Here is a 13,745-nt window from a genome sequence, read left to right on the forward strand (position 1 = left end):
ATTAGTGTTGTGGTTTTAGTTCAAATTTGAACTAAGATAATGAAACTTATAATTTAAACTAAAACAACGACACTTTAGTTTGAAGCATGGTTACCAGGCAAAAGACAGTTAAGATGTAGGTGAATCGTTTCATCTTTGTTACTCATGTGCCGATGATATGAAACAAATGCATTTTCTGGTTGATGTAGATAACTAAGTAGTTGCTGTTGTTAACTTGTGATGGTGCTGTTTAATCCTCACATTCCCCTCCTATGATATGATGTTTGCCAATTATTATCCGAACCAATTATTATCTGACAAAGATGAAAGTAGAATGCTGATGTTCTTTATTCTTGTTCATTCATGCTTTTCCTTTTTGATACTTCCCTTGCACCGAAAGTGTGCTCTTCATGTTTGGTAGCTTTGTTTGTTTTTCCGGAATGTTGATTCATTTCCGTTACGACAAATTTCAGGCGCTCCATATGTCCACTTCTTAGTAAATGTCATGCCCAAATTTTCTCTGTTTTAGGAATTGTCGTCTAAGGACGAATACGTTATGTGCGAATACTGCCAAGACAAGCGCGGCCTTTGCGACACGCCTTTCCTAGTTGATGATAAGCGCTTCAGCATCATGCTGGATGGGGACTTCCAAGTGGATACAGTAAGTCACAACGACAACTCTTTTTTCGTAATTAAGCATGAATTCTTTTGCTTCAACTTATAATTTTTATTTTTTACTATTCTACTAGCGTATCCCCTGCCATGCAAGACATTATGTGTTGCATAAGATTGGTTTCAGTAGTGAAGAAACTAGGGAGGTAAAGATAGTTCACTTGAGGACCGAGAATGGTTATACTTTTGCCGTAAAATTGTACAATGTAGACACCTACTCCTATTTTGAATGCAAAACTTGGGTAGCACTATGCAAGGCTTATGCATTTGAGCCTAATATGCTTATCACCTTTGATATTCGTCCGGAAGATGAAATTGAAGGTAATATCGACATCTGGGTCGATGTGCAGACGCCTCCAGTTCTACCATTATGTGAGTTTCTCAACCACATTTATTAAGTAATTTATATTGTTTATTTAAAAATATTTGACAACTTATTTCCATTGACAACTTATTTTCATTCTTCAAAAAATGTATGGAAAATGGTAGACATAACCTATTACTACAATGATGAAGCAGAATTAACTTGTCAGGAGATACATCATCTTGTCCATTTTATCATTGATCTTGAGAAGTACAATACCAATCAGAAAACTTCCCCACATTATGGTCAATATGTGCCACTAGTGCACGTGGTGAACTACGGTAACATGCATGGAGATTGCATGGTAAGATTTTCTACTATTACGACATCCATGCATCTTTTGCATAAATTCTTGTAAAACTAAACTACATTGCTAGCTACAAAGCTAATACTATGTTTTTCAACAGAAAATCCCGGAAGATTGTGTGCCTCATCTGATGTTACCAAGAGGTAGCGTTCATGTTATGATGATACGACCAGCGCGACCAGGTCAGCCTAGGTATCAGATGTACACCTGTCCATACCGGATTTCTAAAAAGGATGAAGTCATGACAATCAAAGATTGGAAAAAATGTATGGTCTATCCTAGAGAGCTACTTGGAAGCAACATTGTGCGTAGGCCAAGAATTGGAGACAAGATGATCTCCATAATGGAGAGTCAGGGCATATCTTGTTTTTTGATATTCTACCTAAGCAGAGGAGTAGGTCCTAGGTTCAATGTGTTATTATGTGCTACAATGTGATGATGTGCTACAATGTGATGATGTGCTACAATGTGATGATGTGATGATGTGCTACAATGTATTAAATAGTATTGGTGGTAATGACTATGATGATTATTAGCTATTTCTGAGATGATGTGATGATGTGCTACAATGTGTTAGAGTTGACGATGATGATGATGATGTGCTACAATGTATTTTGTAACCTGTGCACCATCTAAAAGTGCACAGGTTACAATGATGATGATGATGACGATGATGATGATGATGTGCTACAATGTGCTAAAAATCCTAATATTCATAGTAGTGGCACACCATCTACAAGTGCGCCATTAGTAAACCCACAGCAGTGGCGTAATTCTGGGCCTACTAATGGTGCACCAGGTGGTGCGCCACTGTTATGTATATTAACAGTGGCGCACCAGGGGTGCGCCATTACTATTTATTAGTAGTGGCATGATAATAGTGGCACACCTATAGTGCGCCATTAACAGGCAAAATAGGTGCGCCACTAATAGCCTTTTTTCTAGTAGTGCCCTCTTGAGAAGAATGAAATACTTGATATATTCTATAATGGACTTACTGATGCTTACAAAGACCACCTAGATAGTTGTGCTGGTTGTGTTTTTAGGGAATGAACCGTAGAACAAGCTGAGATCCTATTGAATAACATCTTGTGCAATGAGAATGCTTGGACTATTCCCGAACCACCTCCTAAGAAAACTCCAAAGAAAAGAGGTATTCTATTCCTCAGTCCTGAAGATATGCAAGAAGCTAAGAAATCTATGCGAGAGAAAGGCATTAAATTTGAAGATGTCAAAAATCTACCACCTATCAAAGAGATCCATGGTCTTGATAACCCGATACAGGTAGTAGAAGTAAATTCTCTGCGTAGGTTTGATGAGAGTGATATTCCTTTTGATAAACCTGCTAGCTTATGCCTGGATGAATTTGATAACTTTGTTGCCAAACAACTAAGCATCAATGATTATGTTAGCAGACAATTGGAACATAATGCTCGTATGCTTAGTCATTTAAGTGCTTGTGTGGACAGAAACGTCCATAATCTTAAGCTTCTGAGTAAACATGCCTCTGTGGTTACTACTCGGGTAGAACAAGTACTTAAGGCTCAAAATGACTTGCTCAATGAGTTGAATGATAATTCTGTTAGAGTCGTCACTAGAGGCGGTAGAATGACTCAGGAACCTTTGTATCCTGAGGGTCATCCAAAGAGAATTGAACAAGATTCTCAAGGAGTTAGCACTGATGCACCTAGTCATCCTAGAAAGAAGAAGAAAGATGATAGGAACTTGCACACAAACAAACCAGATCCTGCTACACCTGAGAGTCCAAACGATGCCTCTGTTTCTGATGCTGAGACACAATCTGGTGATGAACATGAGCCTAATGATAATATCAATAGTGATGTTAATGATGATGCTCAACCTAGCAATGATAAGGACGTGGATATTGAACCTGTTGATCTTGATAACCCACAGCCTAAGAATAAGAGATACGATAAGAATGACTTTGCTGCTAGGAAGCATGGTAAAGAAAGGGAACCATGGGTTCAGAAACCCATGCCCTTTCCTCCCAAACCATCCAAGAAAAAGGATGATGAGGATTTTGAGCGATTTGTTGAAATGATTAGACCTGTCTTTCTGCAAATGCGTTTGACAGATATGCTCAAAATGTCTTCGTATGCTAAGTACATGAAGGATATTGTGGCTAATAAGAGGAGGATACCTGAGGTTGAGATTTCCACCATGCTTGCTAACTATACCTTTAAGGGTGGAAATCCTAAGAAACTAGGTGATCCCGGTGTGCCCACTATACCTTGCTCCATTAAAGGTAACTACGTTAGAACTGCTTTATGCGACCTTGGAGACGATGTTAGTGTTATGCCTCTTTCTCTTTATCATAGACTTGAACTAGATAAGTTGACACCCACTGAAATCTCTATGCAAATGGTCGACAAATCAACTGCTTTCCCTATCGGCATTTGTGAGGATGTGCCTGTTGTGGTTGCTAATGTCACTATCTTAACAGACTTTGTTATCTTGGATATTCCCAAGGACGATGCCATGGCGGCCATCCTCGAAAGACCCTTTTTAAACACTGCAGGGGCTGTTATAAATTGCAACAAAAGCAATGTCACTTTCCATGTCAACGGTAATGAGCATAAGGTGCACTTTCCGAAGAAACAATATCGAGTACATTGCATCAGTGCTATCGAAAAAACTTCATTGATTCTTATTGGGAGCTTTGAATGCCCTATACCTCGTGTCAAGATGAAGTATGATTTGCTTGTTGGGGAGATACACATACCCATTGAGGTGACCTAGTGACTATTCGAAAATTCTCCATTCTATTTTGCGTTTCGAAAAGGTTTGTCGAGGAGACTTGATCAACCTCATTGACGTATTTCTTTCGATGATCATGAGATGGATGAATGGAGGAGTCACAAACCTCTGTTCCAAGCTTTCACCTTCGGTTGCTTAGAAGAAAAATGATAGGTTTAGTTTAGTTTTCCCTGTTTTCTGTTTTAGCGTCCGGTAGAAAAGTACCCCCAAAATAAAAGTTCTCCGAACGGCATGAAAATGAAGTATGATTTTTTCTAGAATTTTTGAAAAATACCGAGACGAAGAGCTAGTCTGGGGCTGCACCAGTGGGCCACAAGCCCTGGAGGCGCGGGCACCCCCCTTGGCCGTGCCTACCTGGCTTCTGGGCCCACGTGCACCCCCTCCACTCATTCTTGCTCTCATCTGGTTCTCCTACCTCCAGAAAAAATCGTTTCGCAGCTCAAACCCGTGTTGTTGCTCCTCTTGCTGGGATTTTTGATCTCTTTGCTCAAAGCACCATTCTCCGAACTGTTTTGAGGAAATTACTCCTTGGTAAGTGACTCCACCATTGGTCCAATTAGTTTTTGCTCTAGTGCCTTATACTTCGCGTATTTTTATTGCCTTGGTGACCATGTTCTTGAGCTTTGCATGCTAATTTTAGCTGGTCCCAAGTAGTTTTGATGCGTAATATGGCTTCTAGGCACTTGTGGGAGTAGTTGCTACGAGTTTCGTTGAGCCTTGTTCACTTTTCCTTAGAATCACTAAAAATTTCAGAAATTTTCAAAGATAGAAAAAGGAAAAGATGAGGAGGTTCTTAAGAGGCTCTTCAAGCCGTGACCCCAAGGATGATGGAAGTGAGAAGAAGCCCAACTATCTGGTCCCTCGAGTCGCAGAAGTTCGAGCGTGCGAGTGGCCAAGCGACGTGTTCTTACGCGCCGTTGGACTTTATGAGGACTTTTATCACTTGGTGGAAAACGCAGGTCTTACCGCCTTTGTTGAAGATAAGTGTCTGCAATACCTCCTCCTCACTAATATCTTCATACAAAGCTTTAACTTCTATCCGAGGAAGAATCCTCCTATGGTTGAGTTCAAACTTTATGATACCCCCAGCGCATGTCACTCCAGGATTTTTGCAATGTTTGCAAATTACCTTACATTGGGGATATTCATGAACCTCGTCCAAGGGACTTGGAAGATTTCATCAATACAATTGCTGTAGGAAAATGTTTTCCCATGCTTAGGTACTTCTCATTATTTGTGGGAAAATGTTTGATTGGCCATGGGAAAGCTTGGTCACTTAGTTCCCCAGATCTTGCGGTCTTGCGCGAAGCCCTTTATAATGATAAAACTTATAGCTTGGGCGCTATAGTAGCTCAACGTTTGAACACGAACAGTTCTAAGGGCATTGTCGATGGACGTATCTATGCTACTCGTCTTGCTAGACATTTTGAGATACCTATTAGACTGGACGAGGAAGAAGAGATTCTTCTTCCTGAGAGATATCTAGATTACGATAGCATGATTCGCCATGACTTTCTTGATAGAGATATAAATAGAAGTATGATTTATAACCTGGTGTTTAGTTAGGGTACTCATGAGACTATTACTTTGCCTGTTCATTCTTTGTTAAATCTTCATGCAGGCAGGTACATTATTATGCCCTCAGACATCTACGCATATTGGGGCTTAGCCCAACCACAGGTGCCCGTGCCCGAGCCACCGGTCGAGTACCAAACGCCAGTTTATCAGTGGGAGCTGGAGGAGCTCACACAGCGGTGGCATCCTCAGTCCACTCCGGAGTACCCCAGAGCTGGTTATTTCCCTCCTTGGGAGTAGACCAACTTAGGCCAAAAGCCTAAGCTTGGGGGAGTACATGTTTCTCACCGACTTTACATTCTTGCTTATGCTTTCACTTTGTTCGTCCGTGTTCACACTTTGCCACTTTATCATCCATGCTAGTTTATTTTCTTTTTCTTGCTTTATTTTCGTGTGTCTGTCTAGTTTGAGAAAATCCAAAAAGATTTTCTTTTCTTCTTTTGCTTGTTGGGAGCTTTCCCGTATAAATAGTTTTCTTTTTCTCTGGGTCAAGGTAGAAGACCATGGTTACAATGTTTAGTGGCTCTCGCATGCATATCTGTTTATCTGTTAAACAACCATATTACTTTGTCTTCTCCTTTGTGTTTGCTTGCAGATTCCAGCTTTAGTCCAATGCACGAGCACACTTATTATTGTTCACATCGTTCGGTCGTGCAAGTGAAAGGCAATAATGACGATATATGATGAAGTGACTGAGCCTGGAAAAGCTGGTATGAACTCGATCTATTTTGTTTTTGTAAATATGACTAGCTCATCGTGCCTGATACAACTTTGTTGTGAGAGAAACATGTTTGCAATAACAACATAGAGATCATAGTTGCTTATGCCATGCTTACTTAGCTGGGAGCTTATAATGGTTTGTCTTGGATGCCCACATGAATTTTGAGATGACTATGATATAGTATGATAGGATGGTATCCTCCTTTGAATGATTCAAGTGGCCTGACTTGGCGCATATTCACGCATATAGTTGAAACAAAATCAACATAGCCTCTATGATATTCATGTTCATGGTGATTTATGTCCTACTCATGCTTGCACTCAATGTTAGTTAATATCAATGCATTTTGATGACTGTTGTCGCTCTCTAGTTAGTCGCTTCCCAGTCTTCTGCTAGCCTTCACTTGTACTAAGCAGGAATACTGCTTGTGCATCCACTTCCATAAACCCAAAGTTGTTCCATATGAGTCCATCATACCTACCTATATGCGGTATCTACCTGCCGTTCCAAGTAAATTTGCATGTGCCACTATCTAAACCTTCAAGAAATAATCTGTTTTGCATGCCCGAACCGCTCATGTGGTGACACGGGGCTATCAGTATCTTCCATGCTAGGCGTGTTATCCTCGATATGTGTTTATTCACTATCATTCACGAGAAAGGGGCTGGTAATTGGAATGCCCAGTTCCATGCTCAAATCGAAAAGATAATTGCAAACAAAACTCCCCCTGGATTGATGTTGGTATGGACGGCACCCGAGGATTCGGCTAGCCGTGGAGTGTGATTGATTGGTGGTGGGGGAGTCAAAACTTTACTTTTCTGTTTGGGAACCGCCTATAGCATGTGTAGCGTGGAAGATGGTGAGAACTCTTAGTCATTGCGTTGACAATGAAAGCATGCCACCCAAAATTATTATCTATGTTTTCAAAAGCTTGAGCTCTGCACCTCTGCAAATCAATGCTTCCCTCTGCGAAGGGCCTGTTTATTTATGTTCCTGTTGAGTCATCCTCCTCTTATAAAAGCACCAATTAGAGAGCACCTCTGTCATTTTTATGCTTTGCTTTTAACTGTGTTGAGTATGACTGTGACAGGATCTTCTTTGCCATGAATTACAATGTTTAGTCAGCCCTTGGTCTTTGAAGGTGCTCTGCATTTATGTTTTGCGGTCTGAGAAAGAGCTAGCGAGATACCATCTGTGCATACTGCTTCATGATTGTTTTGATTGAAGTGTTGATGTTTGAGACTTATTATTATTTGCTCGCTAGTTGATTATGCCATTGATATGAGTTTACCTTGAGATCTAGATGTCATTTGCTTATGTGGTTTGCTTGTGATCTTGCTGAAATTCTGGTTATGAGTTAGACAAAGTTGCAACAACAAGATCAAACAGAGTTCGTCAAAGTTTTTATTTTGTCTCTTTCAGTTTGTCAACTGAATTGCTTGAGGACAAGCAAGGCTTTAAGCTTGGGGGAGTTGATACGTCTCCGTCGTATCTACTTTTCCGAACTCTTTTGCCCTTGTTTTGGACTCTAATTTGCATGATTTGAATAGAACTAACCCGGACTAACGCTGTTTTCAGCACAATTGCCATGGTGTTGTTTTCGGGCAGAAATAGAAGTTCTGGGAATGACCTGAAAATTTACGGAGAATTTTTCTGGGATTTATGAAAAATACTGGCGCAAGAATCAACGGAGGGAGTGGAGCCGTGAGCCCACAAGCCCACCAGGCGCCCCCTGGCCGCGCCTGGCAGGCTTGTGGGGCCCACAAAGCTCCACCGCCTCTCAATCCAGCTCTACATAGTCCGTTTCATCCGGAAAAAATCAGGGAGAAGAGTTCATCACGTTTTACGATACGGAGGCGCTGCCACCTCCTGTTCTTCATCTGGAGGGCAGATCTGGAGTCCGTTCTGGGCTCCGGAGAGGGGAGATCATCCCGTCGTCATCATCAACCTTCCTTCATCGCCAATTCCATGATGCTCTTCACCGTTCGTGAGTAATCTCATCGTAGGCTTGCTGGATGGTGATGGGTTGGATGAGATCTATCATGTAATCGAGTTAGTTTGGACGGGGATTGATCCCTAGTATCCACTATGTTCTGAGATTGATGTTGCTACTACTTTGCCATGCTTTATGCTTGTCACTAGGGCCCGAGTGCCATGATTTCAGATCTGAACCTATTATGTTGTCGCCAATATATGTGTGTTTTAGATCCTATCTTGCAAGTTGTAGTCACATACTATGTGTTATGACTCGGCAACCCCGGAGTGACAATAGCCGGAACCACTCCCGGGGATGACCATAGTATGAGGAGTTCATGTATTCACCAAGTATTAATGCGTTGGTCCGGTTCTTTATTAAAAGGAGAACCTTAATATCCCGTAGTTTCCATTAGGACCCCGCTGCCACGGGAGGGATGGACAATAGATGTCATGCAAGTTCTTTTCCCTAAGCACGTATGACTACATACGGAATACATGCCTACATTAGATTGACGAACTGAAGCTAGTTACTTATCTCTCCGTGTTATAACTGTTGCATGATGAATCACATCCGGCATAATCATCCATCACCAATCCAATGCCTACGAGTTTTTTTACTACTGGTCCTTGCTACGTTACTTTGCCGCTACTGCTGTCACTGCTGCTACTGTTAGTTTGTTGCTACTGCTGTTACTTTGCTGCTACTGGTTACTATTGCTACTGCTGCTATCATACTACCTTGCTAGTGATACTTTGGTGTAGACACTAAATCTTTCAGGTGTTGTTGAATTGACAACTCAACTGCTAATACTTGAGAATATTCTTTCGCTGCCCCTTGATTCAAATCAATAAATTTGGGTTGAATATACTCTACCCTCGAAAACTGTTGCGATCCCCTATACTTGTGGGTTATCACCTCGACATTAGCCAAGCTCGACGCCATAACGGTAACTATAAGCCTCGGCCAATGACTTCATCTCCTTGCCTTTTTGACCGGGCATCCCTGAAGCCCTACATGTTTTCACAGGGCGCCGCCAACGTTCCATGCACTCTCCTGCACTTCGTGGATGGTGAGTTGATCGATGTCGCCAATCCCAAAATCGTTGAACTGGGCAACCGCCTGTTCCACGGTAATCCGATGGCACCCTCCGTGTATAGGGTTCAACTGGTTCAGGTGCGGCGGGGCTGCGATGACTTGTTACCTCCGTATCGACCCGCTGGGGACAACGAAGATGATGTGATAATCCTCAGCGCCTGCTTAAACTGGTCCATGCTTTGGCCGAAGAGCCAGATTCGTTTGGGGGAGGGAGACACTACCCCACAGACAACACCGCCAGTCATGCCGGCGCCAAGCCATGGCAAGACCGCCGCAACGCTACCGCCGTCAGCTGATCCGGACATGCATATGGCACAGGATCCGGACAACAACGATGATACATTTTCCAACGTCGATAAGTACATCAACGAACACGGGTCGGTGACGATGAAGACTTGTTCGGGCCTCCTTCTCAAGAACCCAACCCTACAAAAGACGATGGCGATCTAGCTGGTACCGCGGAGAAACCCAATTTCAACAGGCGTTGGCTGTTCAGTTCTCAGGAGACGCCTCCAGCTCCCGCCTTCACCGAGACTCAAATAGCTGAGGTGCGAAATATTATCAGCCAAAACACACTCAAGAAGGTGGTCTCTGAGCAGAACTCGATCCCATTACATCAGAAGAAGCAGAAGGGATGGAAAAGAAAAACTAACAAGGGTGCGAGCCAGCCGGCATCGAGTACGATCCGTGCTTAGGACGGGCCACCAATATCTAAGGATATTGAGAAGAGGGTGCATGTGGCAGGTAGGCCGATGCTACCGAATAATATGCTCAATGCTGCAACCAGTGCTATGCGGAGTCTGCATGACGCTGTTCTTTATATGGAGAAGCGGCGTCTCTCTGAGAATGATGGGGCATACCCGGTTTTCGTGGCCAAGGTGCCAGAGGGAAAGGGCTTTGTCGATAGCAACATCGGGCGTATGATCGTCTTGCGTTTTGATGACATCTTCGCTATGCTTAACCTTTATCCGATGCACTACACCTTCATTCGGCTATTTTCGCTCAGTACGGAGATGCGGATCATTAGAGACAACACCCTAGACATCGTGATAGTCGACCCCTTCTACATGCGTGCCAAGCTCTTGGATGGTGTTGGGGACCGGCAAGTCGCGAGTTCATACCTCGAAGGCGTCATTCTGGCAAACGCAGATAAGGATAACTTCCTCGTGCCTTACTTTTCTGAGTAAGTCATCCCCTCATCGTCCCGTAACATATGATTTCTTAGATTTCGATCGTTCTTTTTTTTGCTAACATTCCGTGTTTTGTGCAGTGACACACATTGCACACTCATCCTCTTAAGCCCGAAATATTCCATGGCCACATATTTCGACTCGGGCCGTCAGTCGAAGAAAGACTACACAAATATCAAGAAAGTTCTTGATCATGTCCTCCCCGGCTACGCCAAATCTGGAGGCACCTTTAGGAGGCCAATTCTTAGGTATGGCAAGCACGTGTTCACCCATGTAACAATGTTCCCCTGCATCAAGCAGCCACCTGGCAGTCAGAAGGATGCCTACTACGCCCTCCATCACATGCGGGCAATAGTACGGGACCAGCATCACCGTATGCTACCAAATGAGCTCAAAGATTGGGCCGCATGCTTGTCGGCAATCCAGGACGAGGACATCAGACAAGAATTCTTTCACATCCAATAGGAGTTGGCGGAAATCATCTATCAAGATGTCCTTGCTAGATCGGGGCAGTTCTACCTAAACTGTCCACCGTCCAACAGTGATATTGACACAACGCTACAAATGCAGGCTGACAACGACCGCACATTCATGACCATCACGAAAGACGGCGGCTTCATCCACGCTCCGGTCCATGAGTCGAGTCGAAAGTACTGATGCTATGTTGTAATTAAAGTTTAATGAACTTGTATGTTTCTTTAGTTTGGACAGTCGTTGAACTTATATGTGTAGTCGATGCTACTTATTAGTAGGACCATGAATCGTGCTATTAATGTGTTGCTTTTCTCTTCCGATCCTTTTGTTGCATACTCATACGTCCATTTTGCATCATGTATTCATGTTGATATTTGTCGCTTCTTTGGCTGTTATTTCACTTCAGGTACTATTCTTATGCCTTTTCTCTCTTATTTTGCAAGGTTTATATGAAGAGGGAGAATACCGGCAACTGGAATTCTGGCCTGAAAGTGGAGCAAAGTTGAGATACCTATTCTGCGCAACTCCAAACGCCGTGAAAATCAATGGGGATTTTTTCCCAATTTATCAAAAATACTGGGACGAAGAAGTGCCAGAGGGGCACCAGGGGGTGCCCACAAGCCTGCACGATGCAGCCACCCCCACAGGCAGCGCAATGGGGGCTTGTGGGCAGCCCACTGGCCCACTGGCCCCCCTCTTTTGCTATATGGAGGGTTTCGTCCACGAAAAAATCACACGGGAGCTTTTTCGTGGTTTTGCCGCCGCCACGAGGCAGAACTTGAGCAGAACCAATCTAGAGCTCCGGCAAGACGATCCTGCCGGGGAAACTTCCCTCCCGGAGGGGGAAATCGTTGCCATCATCATCACCAACACTCCTCTCATTGGAGGGGACTCGTCACCATCAACATCTTCATCAACACCATCTCATCTCCAAACCCTAGTTCATCTCTTGTAACCAATCTCCGTCTCGCGACTCCGATTGGTACTTGTAAGGTTGCTAGTAGTGTTGATTACTCTTTGTAGTTGATGCTAGTTGGATTATTTGGTGGAAGAGTTTATGTTCAGATCCTTGATGCTACTCATTACCTCTCTGATCATGAATATGATTATGCTTTGTGAGTAGTTACTTTTGTTCCTGAGGACATGGGATAAGTCATGCTAATAGTAGTCATGTGAATTTGGTATTTGTTCGGTAATTTGATATGTTGTATGTTATTTTTCCTCTAGTGGTGTTATGTGAACGTCGACTATATAACACTTCACCATTATTTGGTCCTAGAGGAAGGCATCGGGAAGTAGTAAGTAGATGATGGGTTGCTAGAGTGACAGAAGCTTAAACCCTAGTTTATGCGTTGCTTCGTAAGGGGCTGTTTTGGATCCACTAGTTTAATGCTATGGTTAGACCTTGTCTTAATTCTTCTTTCGTAGTTGCGGATGCTTGCGAGAGGGATTAATCATAAGTGGGGTGCTTGTCCAAGTAAGGGCAGTACCCAAGCGCCGGTCCACCCACATATCAAACTAACGAAGTAACGAACGCGAATCATATGAACATGATGAAACTGGCATGACAGAAATTCCCGTGTGTCCTCGGGAGCGTTTTTCCTCCTATAAGACTTTGTCCAAGCTTGTTCCTTGCTAGAAAAGGGATTGGGCCACATTGCTGCACGGTTGCTACTTTTGTTACTTGTTGCTTGCTATAAATCATCTCACCACACAATCACTTGTTACCGACAATTTGAGTGCTTGCAGATAGTTCCTTGCTGAAAACCACTTGTCAGATCCTTCTGCTCCTCGTTTGGTTTGACACTCTTACTTATCGAAAGGACTATGATTGATCGCCTATACTTGTGGGTCATCAAGACTCTTTTCTGGCGCCGTTGCCGGGGAGTGAAGCGCCTTTGGCAAGTGGAACTTGGTAAGGAAACATTCATATAGTGTGCTGATACTAATCCTTTGAGGGGCTTGTTCGGGGTATGTTCACCTCAAACAGAAGCACAAAGAGTTGCTCCTCAACCTTCTGCACCTACTGAAAATATTTGCTCTGAATTTCCTTCGGGTATGCTTGAGAAACTGCTGGCTAATCCTTTTACAGGAGATGGAACATCACATCCAGACTTGCATCTAATCTATGTAGATGAAGTTTGTGGTTTATTTAAGCTTGCAGGTGTGCCCAAGGATGAGGTCAAGAAGAAGGTCTTTCCTTTATCTTTGAAGGATAAGGCGTTGACATGGTATAGGCTATGTGATGATACTGGATCATGGGACTACAATCGGTTGAAATTGGAATTTCATCAAAAGTTTTATCCTATGCATTTAGTACATCGTGATCGGAATTATATTTACAATTTTTGGCCTCGTGACAGAGAAAGCATCGCTCAAGCTTGGGGGATGCTTAAATCAATGCTATATTCATGCCCCAATCATGAGCTCTCGAGAGAAATTTTCATTCAGAACTTCTATGCTCGGCTTTCTCATGATGATCGCACCATGCTTGACACTTCTTGTAGCGGTTCTTTTATGAAGAAAGATATTGACTTCAGATGGAATTTATTGGAGATAATTAAACATAAATCTGAAGATTGGGAGCTTGAAGAAGGTAAGGAGTCAGGTAT

The sequence above is a fragment of the Hordeum vulgare genome, chromosome 7H, assembly GCF_904849725.1.
Source record: "Hordeum vulgare subsp. vulgare chromosome 7H, MorexV3_pseudomolecules_assembly, whole genome shotgun sequence".
NCBI classification, from domain to species: Eukaryota; Viridiplantae; Streptophyta; class Magnoliopsida; order Poales; family Poaceae; genus Hordeum; species Hordeum vulgare.